The sequence below is a fragment of the Cibotium barometz genome, chromosome 53 (assembly GCF_041138505.1).
Source record: "Cibotium barometz isolate CiBa-2024 chromosome 53, ASM4113850v1, whole genome shotgun sequence".
In the NCBI taxonomy this organism is placed as follows: domain Eukaryota; kingdom Viridiplantae; phylum Streptophyta; class Polypodiopsida; order Cyatheales; family Cibotiaceae; genus Cibotium; species Cibotium barometz.
This window is the reverse complement of record NC_141098.1, coordinates 13,445,963-13,463,720: the sequence shown is the minus strand read 5'-3', so window position 1 is coordinate 13,463,720 and position 17,758 is coordinate 13,445,963. Positions and strand designations below refer to the sequence as shown.

At 36.6% G+C, this 17,758-nt stretch overlaps 1 long non-coding RNA gene across 1 annotated transcript; it reads right to left on the bottom strand.

The window, feature by feature from the left end:
* Positions 1–6,156: 6,156 nt before the first annotated feature.
* LOC147608315 (uncharacterized) lies at positions 6,157–7,745 on the bottom strand. Its single transcript, XR_015264497.1, has 3 exons — positions 7,488–7,745; positions 7,239–7,371; positions 6,157–6,989 (listed from the first exon to the last, which is right to left on the bottom strand). It is a non-coding gene; the product is annotated as an uncharacterized LOC147608315 (long non-coding RNA).
* Between the last annotated feature and the right edge of the window lie 10,013 nt (positions 7,746–17,758).

Sequence of the window (17,758 nt, the reverse complement as noted above, 5' to 3'; positions counted from 1 at the left end):
TTACCCCGGGTACTAAGGAAAAGAGTTCCCTGGCCCCCGAGCCGGTGCTTCAAGCAAACTTCAAGATAGTTACACCACTTACACACCCAATATGAAATTGCCTATTTTATAGATTCAATTATCTTTAAAACAAGCTTCTAATGAAACCATAGTATCACTGATCATAATCCTCCAAAATATCTAGCTTGAATTTCAATTTGCAATCATTCCTTCATCGGTGTACCTATGGCATCATTGGTAACTAGAATGCTCACCACCTATTCACTCTCAGGCCTTTTCAATATAAAAGAGCCATGGACATATCCGTTGAGGACCAACAAGGCCAATCAACCAAATCCATGTCTGAGTTCAGAAAATAACTCTAGCTCCTTGTTCCATTTTCTTTCCCGACGCACGCATAGGTATCTTCGACGACCTAGAGCCCGAGCACCGTATGGTTAACACCCTCTAGGCTCCTTCGCAGGTCACCTAACGCTTCACTCATAGGCCGCTTCCTTGATCCCTCCTCCAGCGTACTGGAAGCTCACCATTTAAATCGAACGGGGACTGGTCAAAACCTCGACCGACCTTGCTACGTGGGCCGCTCTGTTGCAACTTTATCACTTGGGTCTCCACGACCTCATTCACAAGATGATCAAAATGCTTCCCCATCATTCTTAACATAAAACAGTCATTTAAAAACAAGTCATAGTTTCTAACGAACTCTCATCTTTCCACATTGTTCCACATCATTTCTCGTTATTCCATATTTTTCTACATCACTTCACATTGCTTATTCCACATCCAGTCATGTGTATTCCCATCTTCTTCATCCATTCTCATCCAATCACATCATATTACATCTCATCACATTGCTTATTCCACATCCAGTCGTGTATTCCCATCTTCTTCATCCATTCTCATCCAATCACATCATATTACATCTCATCACATCTATCCTCATCACATCACATCATATTACATCTCATCACATCTATCCTCATCACATCTATCCTCATCACATCGCATCACATCACAACATATCCACATCACATCTCATCCATTTATATCACATCACATCTATCTACATTCATTCAGATCCACATCACATCCACATATCATCACATCACGTTCACATTTATTTACATCACTTCACATCACGTTCACATTTATTTACATCACTTCACATCCATTCATATCTACCCAGGTCCACATCATATCTCATACATTCATATCTAACCAGATCTACATCACATCACATCCATTCACATCTTATTACATCACATTCACATATCACCACATCCATTCAAATATCATCACATCACATCACATCTATTCACATCTCATCGCATCACTTCACATCAATGCACATCTACCAAATCCACATCACATCACATCTCATCTATCCACATTACATCTCATTCATTCATATCTAACCAGATCACATTCACATCCATTCATATCTATTCATATCGAACCAGATCCACATCACATCACATCTCATTACATCGCATTCACATCTCACATATCACCACATCCATTCAGATATCATCACATCCATTCACATTTATTTACATCATTTCACATCCATTCACATCTACCCAGATCCACATCACATCATATTATATCTCATCTATCCACATCACATTTTGCCACATCTATTCACATCTCACTATTCAGATATCATCACATCCATTCATATTTATTTACATTACTTCACATCCATTCACATCTAACCAAATCCACATCACATCACATTCATTCACATCTCATTACATCATATTCACATCTCACCACATCCATTCAGATATCATCAAATCACATTCACATCCATTCACATCTCATCGCATCCATTCACATCTCATCACACCCATTCACATACATCTCATCGTACCCATTCACATCCATCACACCCATTCACATCTCGTCACATTCATTCTCATCTTATCACATCTTGTTCATATCCATCCACATTACATCACATCCACATCTATCCATATCACATCTCATTCATTTCCATCCACATTACATTACATCCATCCATTTTAATACCGTTTTATACTTTCGATATACTGATAAAACTTTTCGAAGTTTCTGCCAATTGTTTTACCTAGTTAAAGGTACTTTTTTCTTGATCCCATTAAATCTAAGTATCAGAATGTTATTGAAGGTTTAAAAAAAATAAAGCTTATTAAAATTTTATAGTAAAAACTCAAAAAAAACATTTACGTATTGTATTTTTATTCCTTAAGCTTCATTAATGATAACCAATTCTAAACTTCCGTTTACTCATTGGATCCTTGATCCTCCCCAGGGATTTCAGATTCTTTTTTTTGAATAAAATTATCGAAGTTTTCTCGATGAATATTTTCACATTCTTTCTCAATTTTCTCAATTAAGATATATTCAATATTCTTCTTTTTGAAAAAAAGATTCATGACTTATTTCTCAATAAAAATAATAATACTCAAAATTTTACTTTTGATAAATACTCATAATTTGAATTATACCAAAAATTTCTCTTTTAACATTTAATTGTTTGAATCTCAAATATCATGAAAATTCTTCTTTTTACATAAAAAAATTACTAAAAATTTTACTTTTCTCTTAATTAAATATTTATACATAAATACTAAAAAATTATTTCTCATAAATATGATGAAAATCATTCTTTTTGCATAGGATATATAATCTTAGAATATGGTAGAAAGTTCTCTTTTACCATCATGCATAAAAATAAAATATGTATTATTTTCTAGCTTCATTTTGCTATTACTGATAATTCTCAATTTTTCCTAAAAGAATAAAAGCTTGTAATGAAAATATAATAGTAGTTCTTCTTTTATGCTTAAAACTAAACTATATATTCAAATCATAATTTTAATCATAATTATAAAAATAACTATAATTATCCTACTAAATTAGGCTAATTTCAACGTTCCTCTTTTTTCAAATTATTAAGATAATCCATTTCTTATTCAGAATAAATTAAAGTAGTTTTTAACTACTCATAAACAATCTAAAAGAATTAATCATTATTTAATAGCACAAAAACATGAAAATATCATTTTCTTAATCTCTAGCTCATCAAGCCTAGAGTTTAGCTTTGAAATAAGAGATTATCTTTGAGAAACATTCTTTTGTTAAAAAAATAGTCATAGGGATGACTATTCTTTTTGAGAGAGATTTACTTAAAGAAAGCATTACAAATAAACATAAAAATTAACTCTCTTAATTAAACATTAAGACTCTTAAAGAAAGCTTGATTTGAATTAAAACAATCATTTTAAAAGCTTCTCAAGCTTGAGAGGGGTTGAGAAGAAAAAAGTCATTGAGATAATTTAAAAAAAAACATATAAATCAAATTTATCTCCAAGTTTGGCTTGATTCTTTATTAGCAATGAAGTCCCCAACCAATCAATTGGTCCACCAAGAGGAGAAGAGTAACTTCAAGAGTTGTTGATGAAGAGAGAGAGAAGCTCCAAGCTCCCAAGAGAGAAAAAATTAAGAGATAATAGAAATATGATTATTTTAAGATAATACTAGCATGGTATAGCTCCAATATGAAAATACAAAGAAATGAGGGTCTATTTATAAGTAAGGAAGGCCACTAACCAAGTCCAACTGGGTTCTAGAATTTTTCAAGTTTAGTTTGACTCAATTTGGACAAGATTTGAACTAGTTTGGCTCCCTTTTTTATTTAGTTAGATCTAGGAGAGAGGAGAGATAAAAATATCACTTTTTTTTAAATTAAGAAACTCTTTCATATATGTGAAAAAGACGCCTACCTCAAAGATCCCCCTTTCCTTGCCAAGGTATCAAAAATACATCATTTCTCTAAAATCTCTTTTTTTTAGTAATATCTCTTAATTTTTAACTAATAAACCTTGTACTCGTCAACTCTTCATCTTATGTGAGCATTTACTCATTTTTTTAATATTTTATTTTATTTTTTTAGATTTATCTCATCCTAACACTTGGATTAATCTAATTGACCCATTGGAACCTAAATTAAACCATAATCTAAATTTTTTTGAAAATATAAACCCTTAGGCTAAGATCACTTATACCATTTTCAATTAATTCTTAATGCACATTGAAAAGTTTATTTTGAACTTTTATTTCAGGGGAATCCATTTTTGACACTAGGAGAATTTTTGTATCTAAAGATGTCTCAATTTCGAATTATCTCTCTCTAGATATTTTCTCTCTTTAGGTCAAAATAGGATAAAACAAGATCTTTCTTCTATTTCAGAGAGGGGAATAATTACAAGAACAGAAGGGGAGGTTCTTACACCTTTACACCTCAAAAGCTGGAAGGAGGAATCTTACAATTTTAGATCCCAAAAATACCAAGTTTCTTTTCCTTCTTCTAATCCCATTCATGATGCACTAAAGAATTCTTTATCAATGTAAATGATGCAAACTTTTGAATCATGCTTTGCTCTCTTAATAGATTCTAGGAATCCAAGATATATATCCTAAACTCCGAAAATCTCTCTAGATCTTAAAACATAGAATTCCCTTTTGGAATGGAATGGTCAAGAGTAGCAAGTATTACGCCTTGACTAGTCTAGGTCTAGAGCGAGAATATGTGGATTAACACAAGATAATGTAAAGTCCTTATAGGACCATGATCATATATAGTCCAACATAGAACCACTATGGAACAAGATAGAGAACATACCTAAGGAGCCATAACAGCGAGGTTTTCTAAGACCTGAACATCACAAACACATCGCAAAGACCGTGATAGACTATGGCTAGAAACTCACCACCCACATTAGGTTCAATACCTTAAGCCACCCTCGAGCTTGAGGCCAAATTTACTGCGAGCCTACCAAATCACCAATGACTCCAGCCTGATGTCCCATACTACCATATCATAACCACCCACCGACATCTCCATAGCCATGAGATCCTGCATGCACTAGAGTAGACTCAGGCTACCGAAGATTCCTTGATCTCGTGTCTAATAAGTGATCATAAGGTGCCTTATATAGTAATAATCCCACCTATAAGTGTCCTACTTTTAATTATGCTTTATTTATAAGCTTTTAGTCATTATTAGCCCTAGATTATTATTTATAAGTCCTTAGCCAATCTAGATCTCTTCTTGCTACTAGCACCCTTAGTCCACATGTAAACCATCTAGGTCTCCACAAATATGCTAAGCCTTAACCCTAGGCTTGGGTCCTAATCTAGGATTGATCCACGTATTCCCCATCCTAGAAAAACCTAGATCTATTTAGGCTTGTTAGAAAAACCTAGATCTATTTAGCAGAAAGGTTGTCAGCATGATACAACTTGTAAGAAAAAGGTAGAGTACCTAGGAGACCTTCTTGGCCATGCGATTGGATAGATGATTATCTAGTCTAGAGAGAAATCTAGTATAACGCATAAGGATCGCTCTATACAAAGAAACCTTTGAGGTATGGCTAGGTGATATGAGACGCTCTCTTCTTATTGTTTACTCTCTTGAATTAAGAAAACTGTATAGATTAAAGTTCTATAATTTTAAATTGAATTAATTAAGTTAAGTGAAAAAAAAATAAAAAAATAATAATCAACCAGACAAAAAGTGTTATTCTTATTAAAATTAATTTTTATGCATAAAAAGATGCATTAAAAAAACTTTTTCATTATAAAAATATTATTCTTATTAAAATCAATTTCTATGCATAAAAAGATGTATAATAAAATTTTTATTATTATAAAAGTATTATTCTTATTAAAATTGATTTCTACGCATAAAAAGATACATAAAAGAAATTTTTTTATTATAAAAGTGTTATTCTGATTAAAATTAATTTTATGCATAAAAAGATGCATAAAAGAATTTTTTTATTATAAAAGTGTTATTCTTATTAAACTTGATTTTTATGCATAAATAGATACATAAAAAAATTCTTTTTATTTTAAAAGCGTTATTCTTATTAAATTTGATTTTATGCATAAATAGATGCATAAAAAGATTTTTTTATATAAAAGTGTTAATCTCTCCTTTGAGGACTACATGGCCAAGTGAGAGACAATGTGGGCATAGACATATCACATAACCTACATCATAGGTGGTTAGAGGTGATGATTACATGGCTTTAAAAAGCCCATGATGTCTCTTCATCATCATAAGAGACATTTATATGATTGCATAGTGCAACGTTTGCTTCAAGTGTAGAGGTTCTAGACATGGGTTTTGGTGGAGGATCGATTTGCTCACACTTAAAAGGTTGGGTCCATGTGTCACAATGCTAGGCATGAAACACCAATTTTTTTTCCATAGATAGATTTTCAAGCATCAAAAGGCTCGTACTAGTGCTAGGCATGTGAACAAGCTTTTGCACTAGCAAAAAGATGTCTTTGATGTGAACAAGCAATAGTGTTTCTTCTAATGGACCTAGTGTAGCGCCTTTGAAGGCATATGAACAAACTCTTTAATAAACCTCCCTTCTACAGAGGCATCATTTTTTCTTGTCAATGAAACAACAATGAAGAATAAACACCACAACATGAACGTGAAGCCTGCATCCCATAGAAGCAGCAGCCACCTAGAGCTTGCATAAAGGTTTGGAATACAGCTTAGATTGTTTGACATATCAACATGTTGAACAATCTAAGCTTTCAGCTTGTGATTTTTACTTTTTAGCTTACAGCATGTAGGTGAACCATGCAGACGTAGATAGAAAAGAGCATCTCCTTCCTGATGCAGTTCATAATTATATTTTTTGGGATGATTTTATATTTTCTTTGCTACCATGCCCAATGGACAACACACATCTGAGCCTTATGAAAGCATTCCTATAACCTTGCAGGTCAACTCAACATAGACCACCTTCTTTTCTCAAATGGTAAACTTCTAGGGTGTAATTATATGAGATCTGGGTTCTAGACAATGTTACTTGTTGGCAGCTTCTTGTAGGTTTCCGCATGACAATGTCAAGTACTCGTAAATCATCTTGGGCCCTGTTGTCCACCTTGTGCTTTCCTCCTCAGGACCTGTAGAGTCATCCCTTCATATCACCACCAAATCAACAATCAACAGATACTCACTACACCAAGAAACCATATCAACATTTAAGCATGTAGTTTAGTGTAGATGTGTGCATGTTGTGTGTAAGAGCAAGCACTGTAGCATACCTTTTCAAACCCTACTTTAATTGGAAGCCCTCAAATGGCACGAAGCACATAATAGAATTCTTGTGAAACATCAAATAATTTTTATGAAACATCGAACATATGGCAGAGGAACAGTTGCCTACCTTGTACAGGTCGGGTGGTGGACGCCATAAAGTCATGGATGATGGTGGTGTGGAAGGTGTGGCCCGACTTGAATTTGCAAAGGAAATTCTCAGCTTTCCTGCAAAGATGCACCCTGCTATGGCGAGAGTAGAGCTTTATAAACAAAAATCGTGAGAATCAGGCCATTAAGTACGCAAACCCAAAATTTGAATAGCCAAGGAAATCAACATCGGGTTTAATTAACACTTTTAAGCCTTTTGACTTATTACTTGGATTAAGAAGAAGTGCCCCCATCATTCCTGCAACATCAGTGAAGGATTTCCCTGCCCGCCATCAGCCACGAGATCCACCAGGTCGCAAGCCCTTGCTCTCTCTCCTGGTTGAAACAGGAGAGAGAGCAAGCCCTCTCTCTCTCTCTCTCTCCTGGTTGAAACAGCCCGACAAACGTCCCTTCGCACGCTGGTTCAAGCAAAGCTCTTGGACATGTAATGTGTACACAACCTGGTTTCGTCTGGCAGATTGGTCCATAGTGACGCTGAAATAAGTTGGGCAGATAGCCTTAGCACATATAGAGGTTGGCCACCATATGCAGCCCACCCAAGATCCCTAGAATATGCCTCCAACCACCCATTGTTTTGAGCATATAAGGAGGTTGGCCAGTTTCGGGTCAGGTGATCGGAGTTGGCCGAAATACTTGAGCACATAAGGGCGGCTAGCCCCCACCAACGAGACCTAAAAAAAACACACATGTATTATGATCAATTTTTTGCGCAAATATAAATATAAGAGTGTTTTTTTTTTGTAGTTCCTTAGATGCATGCTACGGGGGGAGACCACTTCGTCAAAGTCACCCGAGAATCGAACCCGGCCCTCCACAGGCTGTGAGACCATCATTGAGAGCCCACCTCAATGATGCAAGCCATGCACACACAATCTCAAGAGAGTGCCTACCTCTCATGAGATTCACACATAACACTAACACAAGCCAATGCAAATGATGAACACACGAAAACACATGCAAAGCAAAAACATTATGCACTGTCAAACAATAACCCAATCAAACAGAAAACAAATGACACACATACGAAACCACACAATCACAAAAACGAACATGCTCACATGCATACACACACAGAGAGAAAAAAAACCTAAAAAATCCTACAAAATAATGGGACACCGTCCAATAGCTCACCTCACACCGTCCAATAGCTCACCTCAAACCCTCTCCATCATGTGTCCTGCAAAACTGAATGGCTTTCATTAGGCATAGTCTAAGAAATGTTAAAGATACACTTTGACAACAACAAATCCGATATTACTTGTGTGAGAATGGAACTCGTCCGTCTCACGTAATCATTAAAAAGAAATGTTCTCGTTCGCAACCCCATGGCCCTTTGTCAACTCATACACCTCCATCTAAGAGGTTCATCGACGTTGGGGTGTGGATCGACTTGATGAATGGGTTCCATCTCTCCTTGTAATTGCACATAGTTGTGCAAAACACAAGAAGCTACGACCACAGAAGGAGCAAAGGACAAAGCAACATTCAAATCTCTGAGTATACGCCATTTGTTTTTCAAGATCCCAAAAGCGTTCTCGACTTTCACTCTTCCCTTGTTTGGCAATCTGTTTGTGAGACCCCTCTGCCTCCTCCGCGCACCGGATTCCCGGTTGTTAGCAGAAGCGGAAGTATCTTCTTCTTGCGCGGGGTAGGGTTTCCCACTCGGGGCCTCGCCCTCGAATGTCTGGGCGCACGAGACTAATCTGGTGGTCATTCCGAAATCGAAATTGAAAAAATTTCCCTTGCCCGCCGGTAAACGGAGACGATTCCGCCTATTTGATTTTCTTAACAAATTTTCTAACGGGGTCAACATATACCAAATGCTCCCTCCAGCATTCTGGCATAAGACAGTCCTTTAAGAAAACACGGTTTTTATGCAAGTTTTCAGTTTGATTTTCTTTTGAATACAAGGAGTATTTCTTGAATCAGTATCCCCGATCAGCATTCTGAATTTCATACCAGAATTCCTCGAATTCTATAACCTTGATCTACAGATCAATTCGAAGGGTCTCAAACTTAGTTTCAGATTTGGCAGGAGTTTTGAGTGTATTTTTCTAAACTGGTCACACCTTCTTTCCTCGAAACTGACGAAATAGCTTGGTTTTGGTCATAGTCTGATTTAAGGTTCGAGTCGGATAAGATTTTTCCTGACCTATCTTTCTCTAAAAGGTTTGATAATTCAGTTACTATTTTACTGAATTTCTTTCTTTGAATATTCACTTAACTGATTTCTAAATTAGTTACGAATTCCAATGAGGAATAAATTAATCATTTATCTGAATATTTCGATCTCAATAGATTTCTTGAATTTTCTTTTTACAATCCATGTGAATATAAAACGATAGAAATTTCTCTCTTAGAGTATTTAATTATTCATTTATCAAATACTCATAGAATTTAAACATAGAATTTAAGAGAATTCTAATTTTGATATAAAAATTCTTTATACATCTATTTATGTATAAAAATCAACTTCAATGGGAATAACACTTTTATAATAAAAAAATCCTTTTATGCATCTATTTATGCATAAAATCAAATTTAATAGAAATAACACTTTTAAAATAAAAAGAATTTCTTTTATGCATCTTTCTATGCATAAAAATCAATTTTAATAAGAATAGCACTTTTGTAATTAAAAATTTTCTTTATGCATCTTTCTATGCATAAAATCAAATTTAATGAGAATAACACTTTTATAATTAAAAAAAAATCCATTATGCATCTTTCTATGCATAGAAATTAAATTTAATGAGAGAATAACACTTTTATTACAAAAAATTTTCCATTATGCATCTTTCTATGTATAGAAATTAAATTTAATGAGAATAACACTTTTGTAATTAAAAAATTTCCTTTATGCATCTTTCTATGCATAAAAATCAAATTTAATGAGAATAACACTTTTATAATTAGAAAAATTTCATTATGCATCTTTCTATGCATAGAAATTAAATTTAATGAGAATAACACTTTTGTAATAAAAGAAATTCCTTTATGCATCTTTCTATGCATAAAAATCAAATTTAATAATTATTATCAGTGATATCCATGCATATTCATAGGTGAATATGTACATGGAGTAATTAGAATATTTCTTTTAGATGCAAAAATGGTGGGAATTACTCTTTTGGAATAGTATAAAAACAAACTTTCTTTTCCACAAAATTCTGGAAAATTTCGCCATAACCTCCTTTGTATGGCTGACCATTTCTCATTTTTATCATTCTTTATTTAACTTAAATTAACCCAAATTAGATTTATAGAACTCTAATCTATATAATTTTCTAAATTCAAGAGAGTAAACAATAAGAAGAGTTTAATTAGTCTCTTAGTTAATCTTTCTAGGATTAAGAAAGGCTGGAATGTAAAGAAGAGAATGGGGGTGGGCTTTTCCTCAAAGGCATAACATTTGAATTTAATTCAATCAACTGTAAAACATAAAAATCAAGAAAACCATAGATTTAAAATTTGTAAATAAGTAAGAAAATTAGCTTACATGAAGCTTGTAAGCTCTCCTTTGGCTTGAGGGATTGAGGGTTCTACTCTTGTTTGAAGCAAGAGTGGCCACCAATTCACTTTGGAGAGGATTAGGCAAAAAAACAATTGAATTATTAAGAAATTCAATATAGATGGCTCAGGACAGGAGTTGAGTAACAATGCATAAACACCATTAAGCTTTTACAAAGGGGGAGGCTTCTATTTATAGGAAAAATTGAGCCTCTAACCAAGAAAACTGATTCTAGAATTTTCCATATCATTTTGGTCAATTTTTAACCATTTTTGGATCAGTTCAGCTTACTTTTTGGATCTAGTTTTGAAATAGGAGAGAGGAAATACGAAAATATCTCATTTTATTGATTTAAAATTGGGATAATGATGAGAAAAAAGGTGCCTACTTCATGAGCGGAGATCCCCACTCTGAGGTATCAAAATTCAGTTTTTTAATTGATTTCCTTGGTCCTTAGTCCACTCTTCATCTTATGTGAGCATTTACTCATTTTGGGGGGGTTTTCTTTTATTCTTCAATTTATCTCCTTCCTACATTTGGATTAATCTTATTGGTCCATAAGAACCTTAATCCAAAATTTTTAGAAATTCTGGACCTTCGGCTAAGGTCTTTTGTGCACATTATAATTTATTTCTAATGCACCTTATGAATTTCTTTTTAAACTTCTGTTTCGGGGGAATTTATTTTAACAACAAGGGATATTTTTCCATCTAAAGATATCTAAAAACTGAATTACCTCTCTCTAGAATATTTTCTCTTTCTAGGCCAAAACAGGTAGAAACAAGATCTTTTATTATTCTGAAAAGGGGATTGATTACAGGGAAAGAAACTAGAGATCTTGAGGGGCTGGGGAGGAATCTCATATCCTCTCCCACTTGAAAAACGCGAGATATCCTCATCTCGCAAACTGGGAGAGTAATCCCGCATCAGTTCGGCTTCTTTCTCCTAGGTGGCGTCTTCAAAAGGATAGAACTTCCACTTGACTAATAATTCTCTCAGAATTCTATTCCTGAGAACCTTCTCTCGAACATCAAGGATTTCTTCAGGTTGGAGTTCCATCTACCCATGGGTTGAAGAAGTTAAGAGTTCATCATTAAGCACATGATTCTGGCTCGGTACATACTTCTTAAGTAGGCTGACATGAAATACATTATGTACTTTGAGATGAGGAGGCAGAAGAAGTTCATAGGCTAAGTCACCTACTTTCTTTATAATTAGATATGGCATTTGTGAGAGAAGACCACTCCAAAGGACATCCTCTTCTTGAATTAGAGTGAGGAAGAAGTGTTTGAAAAAATAGAGCTCCTCAGGTATCAAAAACAAATACCTACTCCAAACGAAGATCATGTAAACGATGAACCAACTCCGAAAAGGAGAAGGGTTTAGTGATTTTTTAGTGATGGTGATCATGGTACTCATCAATATTATATATTTGTTTGTAATTTTTACTAGAACTTTTTGTCTCTTTCATAGAAAGATAATTACAACTCAAAAGTCATACTATTGTAAATTAGCTCGTGTGCTTCAGGGAAAAGTCAAAACATATTTTGACTATCTTGCACTAGCTCCATAGGAAACTTAATTGCTCTAACCAAATGCGTGTATATGAAAATAGTTGGTTCATCATCCCAAAGCTTATACACATCATCTCCTATGGATTTATTCTAACACCCCTCCACAAAATAAGTATTTTTATCAATCTTGTTACCCCATGCATCCCTTTTATCCTTAGTTGCTAGCTCTTTGCAGTCCCTCTTTGAGAGGGACTGCAAAGTTATCTCCAACACACAAAGGGCATCACTTAAGTAATCATAATGTCCGCATAAGTGGGACCATGAATGTTATCAACACCACATGAGTCATCATTGTCATATGATGTATTAGCATCATTAGAATCATCATCAGTTATGGGGATCAAAGTGTATTAGCATCATTAGAATCATCATCAATTATGGGGATCAAAGTGTGGTATTGCCACATCTCTACATGCGACCTACTTTTGCATCTTCTCCATTTACCCTCCATACAAGGGGCACAAAAGCACGACGACAATCTCCTTGATGCAATAGTATCAGTTTTAGAATATCCACTTACACAGTGCATAGAACGTGAACCTTTTACTATCATACAATTCCACTTGTAGATTCTATTAATATCACCTTCCTTTACTTCCCAAAAAACTATGCTTACTTCCTTTCTTTGCTTATCATAAATTGTTGTGGCTCCATTACTGAGGTGGACCCTCAAGAAAACCACAACTTCAACTGCACATGTAAGGATGACACTATCTATCTTTAATTACTTATGTGTTAGAGCTCTTTTGACAACTGCCCCACTGCCATCATGCTCCCCCTTTCCATGGCCTCAACAAAAGAAATTACATGTCATTTCCATCCCAGTATCTAGCAATAAATAAGAACGGCCGCTTTGAAGCCTCATGCATAGAGCCTTTAAGCATAGAGTGTCATACATAAGGCTCATTGCATAAGCCTCATGCATAGATCCTCATATTAGAATATAGGCATTGTAACCATTAGTCTTGGGCACAATATTGGATGGTTGAAATTAAGGTCATGTGTAAAGGCCACCCGAAATCTCTTGCTTATTAAATTGCTTACAAATGCAATTGGGTTCTACTCTCACACAAATTGTGAAGAGTTCCCATCCTTTAAATAGGAGGAGGCCACCCCTTTGGGGTGCCTTTACACACGACCTTAATTTCAACCATCCAATATTGTGCCCAAGACTAATGGTTACAATGCCTATATTCTAATACCTCATGCATAAGGTCTCATACATGCATAAGGCCTAGAGTCAAAACATATGCAAGAAAAATAATCCTCGGCACCGGAAGGTGCAAAAATAACAAAGAGCAAGGTCAAGAGGCTTACCTCTTATGCTTGTGAGAAGGGCTTGTACACAGTTAATCTTATTTGGAGAATAAACCCTAAACCTAGCCACAAAAAGCATTAAGATAAGAAATTTTTTATTTATAAAAAAACTATTAATACAACTACTTAAGCATTCAAGAGAGCAAACAAGCATACAAGAGAGCAAGGTGAAGGGGCTTACCTCTTATGCTTGTGAGAAGGGCTTCTACATGCTTGATCTTCTTTAGAGAAGAAACCCTAAACCTAGCCACAAAAAAGCATTAAGATAAGCAAGTTTCTATTTATAAAAAACTACTAATATAACTAGTTAAGCATTCAAAAGAGTATACAAGCAAGCATACAAGAGAAACAACCGATAAGTCTCAAATACTAGACTAGGCATAAGCTTAAAGCATGCATAAGCTTAAGCATGCGTTAAGCCTTATGCATAGAGCTCTATTAATGCTTTAAGCTCTATGTTATAAATCTTTATGCATAATCTTTAAGCTGTATGCATAAGCTTAGTGCATAATATTCCACTGTCATTCTCCTCTGGTTCATTCTGCATAGCCTATCCAAAACACGCATGGATGTCTTGTCTTCTCTGAAGCATTGAAGGAATGGATCCCAGATGGCATCATACGTGGGGAAATGGATGTACTCATACTGTTCAACCCAAAGAGCGACGCTCTTCTGAAGTGTGGGAACAAAGGTAACCTTTTTGAGTTGCTGGTCAACTGGGCCAGGTACATTGACACGCCAAGTGGTGTTGAACATCAGAATGTGAGAATCGGCATTAACCCGAAAAAATTGGGGTACTTTACGTTCACAGCTAGTCTCGCTACATCATGTTGTAGTAGAGCGGAGGGGGCGAGGCTATGGGGTGGTGGTGCTGGAGGTGGTATGAACAGTGATGGTGAGGTCGGGGAAGGGGTGAGTGGTTCTTCTTCTTAGTGGGATGCAGGTTATTCTATTCAGATACAGTGGGGGTTGGTCTTTAGGGTTGGTGAATAAGAATTGTCGAGCTTGGTTGCACTCCAAGTAGCATTCACGTGCTGACATGAGGGACGGGTTTGAAAACAAGGGGAGGAGATTCAAACACAACGCCAATCACGCAGCAAGAGAAAGGGCAACAATAATGAACAACAAAAAACATCATGGTCGACAAAGTGTTGATGGGGAAATAAGACTGCTTATTCCCTCATCCAACCTACTGAGAATCACTAGTTATGCATGCAGCATACACCAGACAAATACGGATCTAACACCACAGAGACAAACGCAGCATGTAGATCACTGAAATCTACTGGACTGATCGCTTAATAAATAGTACAAGAGCATGATAACTTAACAGAAAACTCTAATGACCATAACATATGAAGCGTAAATGAATACACAAAGAGGCAACAAGACGACGAATGTACAAGAGAGAGAGAGAGAGAGAGAGAGAGAGAGAACAAAAAGAACGGTCTTACTTATATCAACCTAAAAAAAGGTAAATGATACAATCAGCAGCCAACCCTTACAATGCTCAGGATCCATCCTTTTATACTACATGCTTATAGTCTTTGTCAGTATTGTGATAAGATGCGTCGGCTAGGTATTAAGGAAGCATCGTTTCCTATAATAAAGTAGGTAGGTCGTGACAGTTGATGGTGCTAACATCCGACTGCTGCTCGCACTAGCTCACAGCTCAGGCTAGCCTATGGCTAATAACACCCAGCGCCACCACAACCTTCTCCAATACCAATCTTTCCATTCCAACCGTTGCCTCTCCAGGAACACCCTCTTGCTCATGGGCAACCAAGTACATTGTTAAACCTATGGAGCCGTTGTGCTCCACCATCCCCAAGGTACCCCTGACACCTCATCTCCCTTTGTCGGTACCTCACATGGACCCTAAACCATCCCCAAGGTATGGAGCCGTTGTGCTCCACCATCCCCAAGGTACCCCTGACACCTCATCTCCCTTTGTCGGTACCTCACATGGACCCTAAACCACTTGTTCACACTATAGGTGCACCTGCAAGGAAACCAACTCTTCTATGTTTTCTCTGCTAAGGACCCCATACAGTGGCTGAATGCCCCAAAAGAAATGTATGCCAATGACACCACATGTCATGGTTGTGGAATTGACCATTACTTCAAATATTTCCCTTTGCAATCAGTTTCTCACTCCATGGTCGAAGGCATGCCATCCCTCAACGTGTTGAGTGTTCAACATGGGAAGATATCTACTATCCCATTGAATGTCGTCACATGGTTGCAGAGGCCAAGCTAAAGAAGGCCACATTCCGAAAAAGATACAACTCTCTAAGCATGTTGGCCACCACAGAGAATATCGGGTTAGCATCCACATTGGCTCAACAAAGACCACATCATCCTCCTTCGAGAGCGATGATTGTGCCGGAATTGCCGCTCCCCCATGTAGCCCCCAAAAAACTCACCAAACAAGAAAAACTCCCCATTCTTGAGAAGCAACGTCTTCCCTCAGAAGGCCCAAGCACTGATTAGAGCACTACCAAGATCACCTAGAACCACCACCCATTTCTGCAACCTTTGACCCAGTACCTGAGTGCACACCACTCCCCACCACTTTAGCAGTACCTACCAATCATCTCCACAATGGCTGCACACTGAGTTTGCTACTGCTTATTGAGTTGATAGTGGAAATTTCCATTCTGCTCACTGTATTGAATAACCTTATGTGATGCACGGCTCACAGGCTACTTCTTGTGGTATACATGTTGTGCGCTTGTTTGATCTCTATGCCAACTATGCCTTACATTGCGAGCTAGCTGAGATGCCTACTATGTTGCAGTCGTAGACAGTGCTCCGGACGCCTACTACAAGTTGGTGTGTTGCGGTGAGACGGTTACTTGTTGCAGTAGGACTGGATAGCCTTCCTTTGGTTGTTGTTCTCAAGATGGTGTTCGTGTAAGAGAAAAGTGCATGAGAAAAAAGAAAAAACTAATGCAACCCTAATCTATCTCTACCTTGGACAACAGCACTTCAATTTTGTGGCACCACTTTCCAAGGGTGGAAGAGAGAGAAGGACCTAACCCTAATGACCTATCAAGCCGAGCCTAGCCATCCTAGCTCTAATACCATGTTTAGAAACATGGGCTGAGAGCTAGGCTAAGTTAAGTTGGATCAAACATAATGCTAAACATGATTACTTGATTAAATGGCAAGACCAATAGAAATACTTGAGAGCTCATGTGGGATAAATTAGCTCTGATGATGTGGCAACTTGCTAGATGACCTTGTACCTTACTCACTCCCACCCTCCTCCTTGTGCTCTTCATTTCTCAACACAACTAGCCTCAATCTCTTAACCCTAGATCCACACTAAACATCCCCCTATGCTCTGTAGAACTTTTGTGACACTGATCTAACTGGTCTTTACTATTCTTTTAGAGGCAGAACCAACCGATAGAAACCATGCTTGGATCATGAACTTACTCTTTTATGTCTGCCAAATCCAATTGGTATTTACTATTACCAATTCTACTTTTGAAGGTAGAACCAACCGACACAAAAACCCTACTCGGATTATGAACTTAATCTTTTATGTCTGTGGAATCCTCCTAGCCCTTAGGCTACTCTAATTTCACGAAGATTAGATACCAAAGACTCTCTGCTGCCCCTAGCCAACTTACTATTGATGACTGATCTGACCTCTTATTTTGCTGACGGAGCTGGAATAGGTTTTCTTGACTCTAAGTCCTCTAAACACTCTAAACACTCAAGCCACACAAGAATTCAACCCTAATGACATTCAATTGATCATAAGCAATTCAGAGCTAACGTAGAACTCACAAACCTGACTATATGTCTGTCGACTTCTGTCAGACTTTTGATGGTCAGACTAAACCCAAAACAACTTCCCTTGAATCCCAAAGGGTCTAGACAACCTTTCTAACTCACCAGCTGATCCCCTAGATGCACATCTACCTGTGGGTGGTTGACACTCTTATGACCTAATTTGACTATGTTCTCTCAACAGAAGATGACTGCTACACTAAAATTATGAGTCAGCTTTGACTCCTAGAATGTCAGACATATCTTCACAGTTAATCTATCTCAACAAGGAAA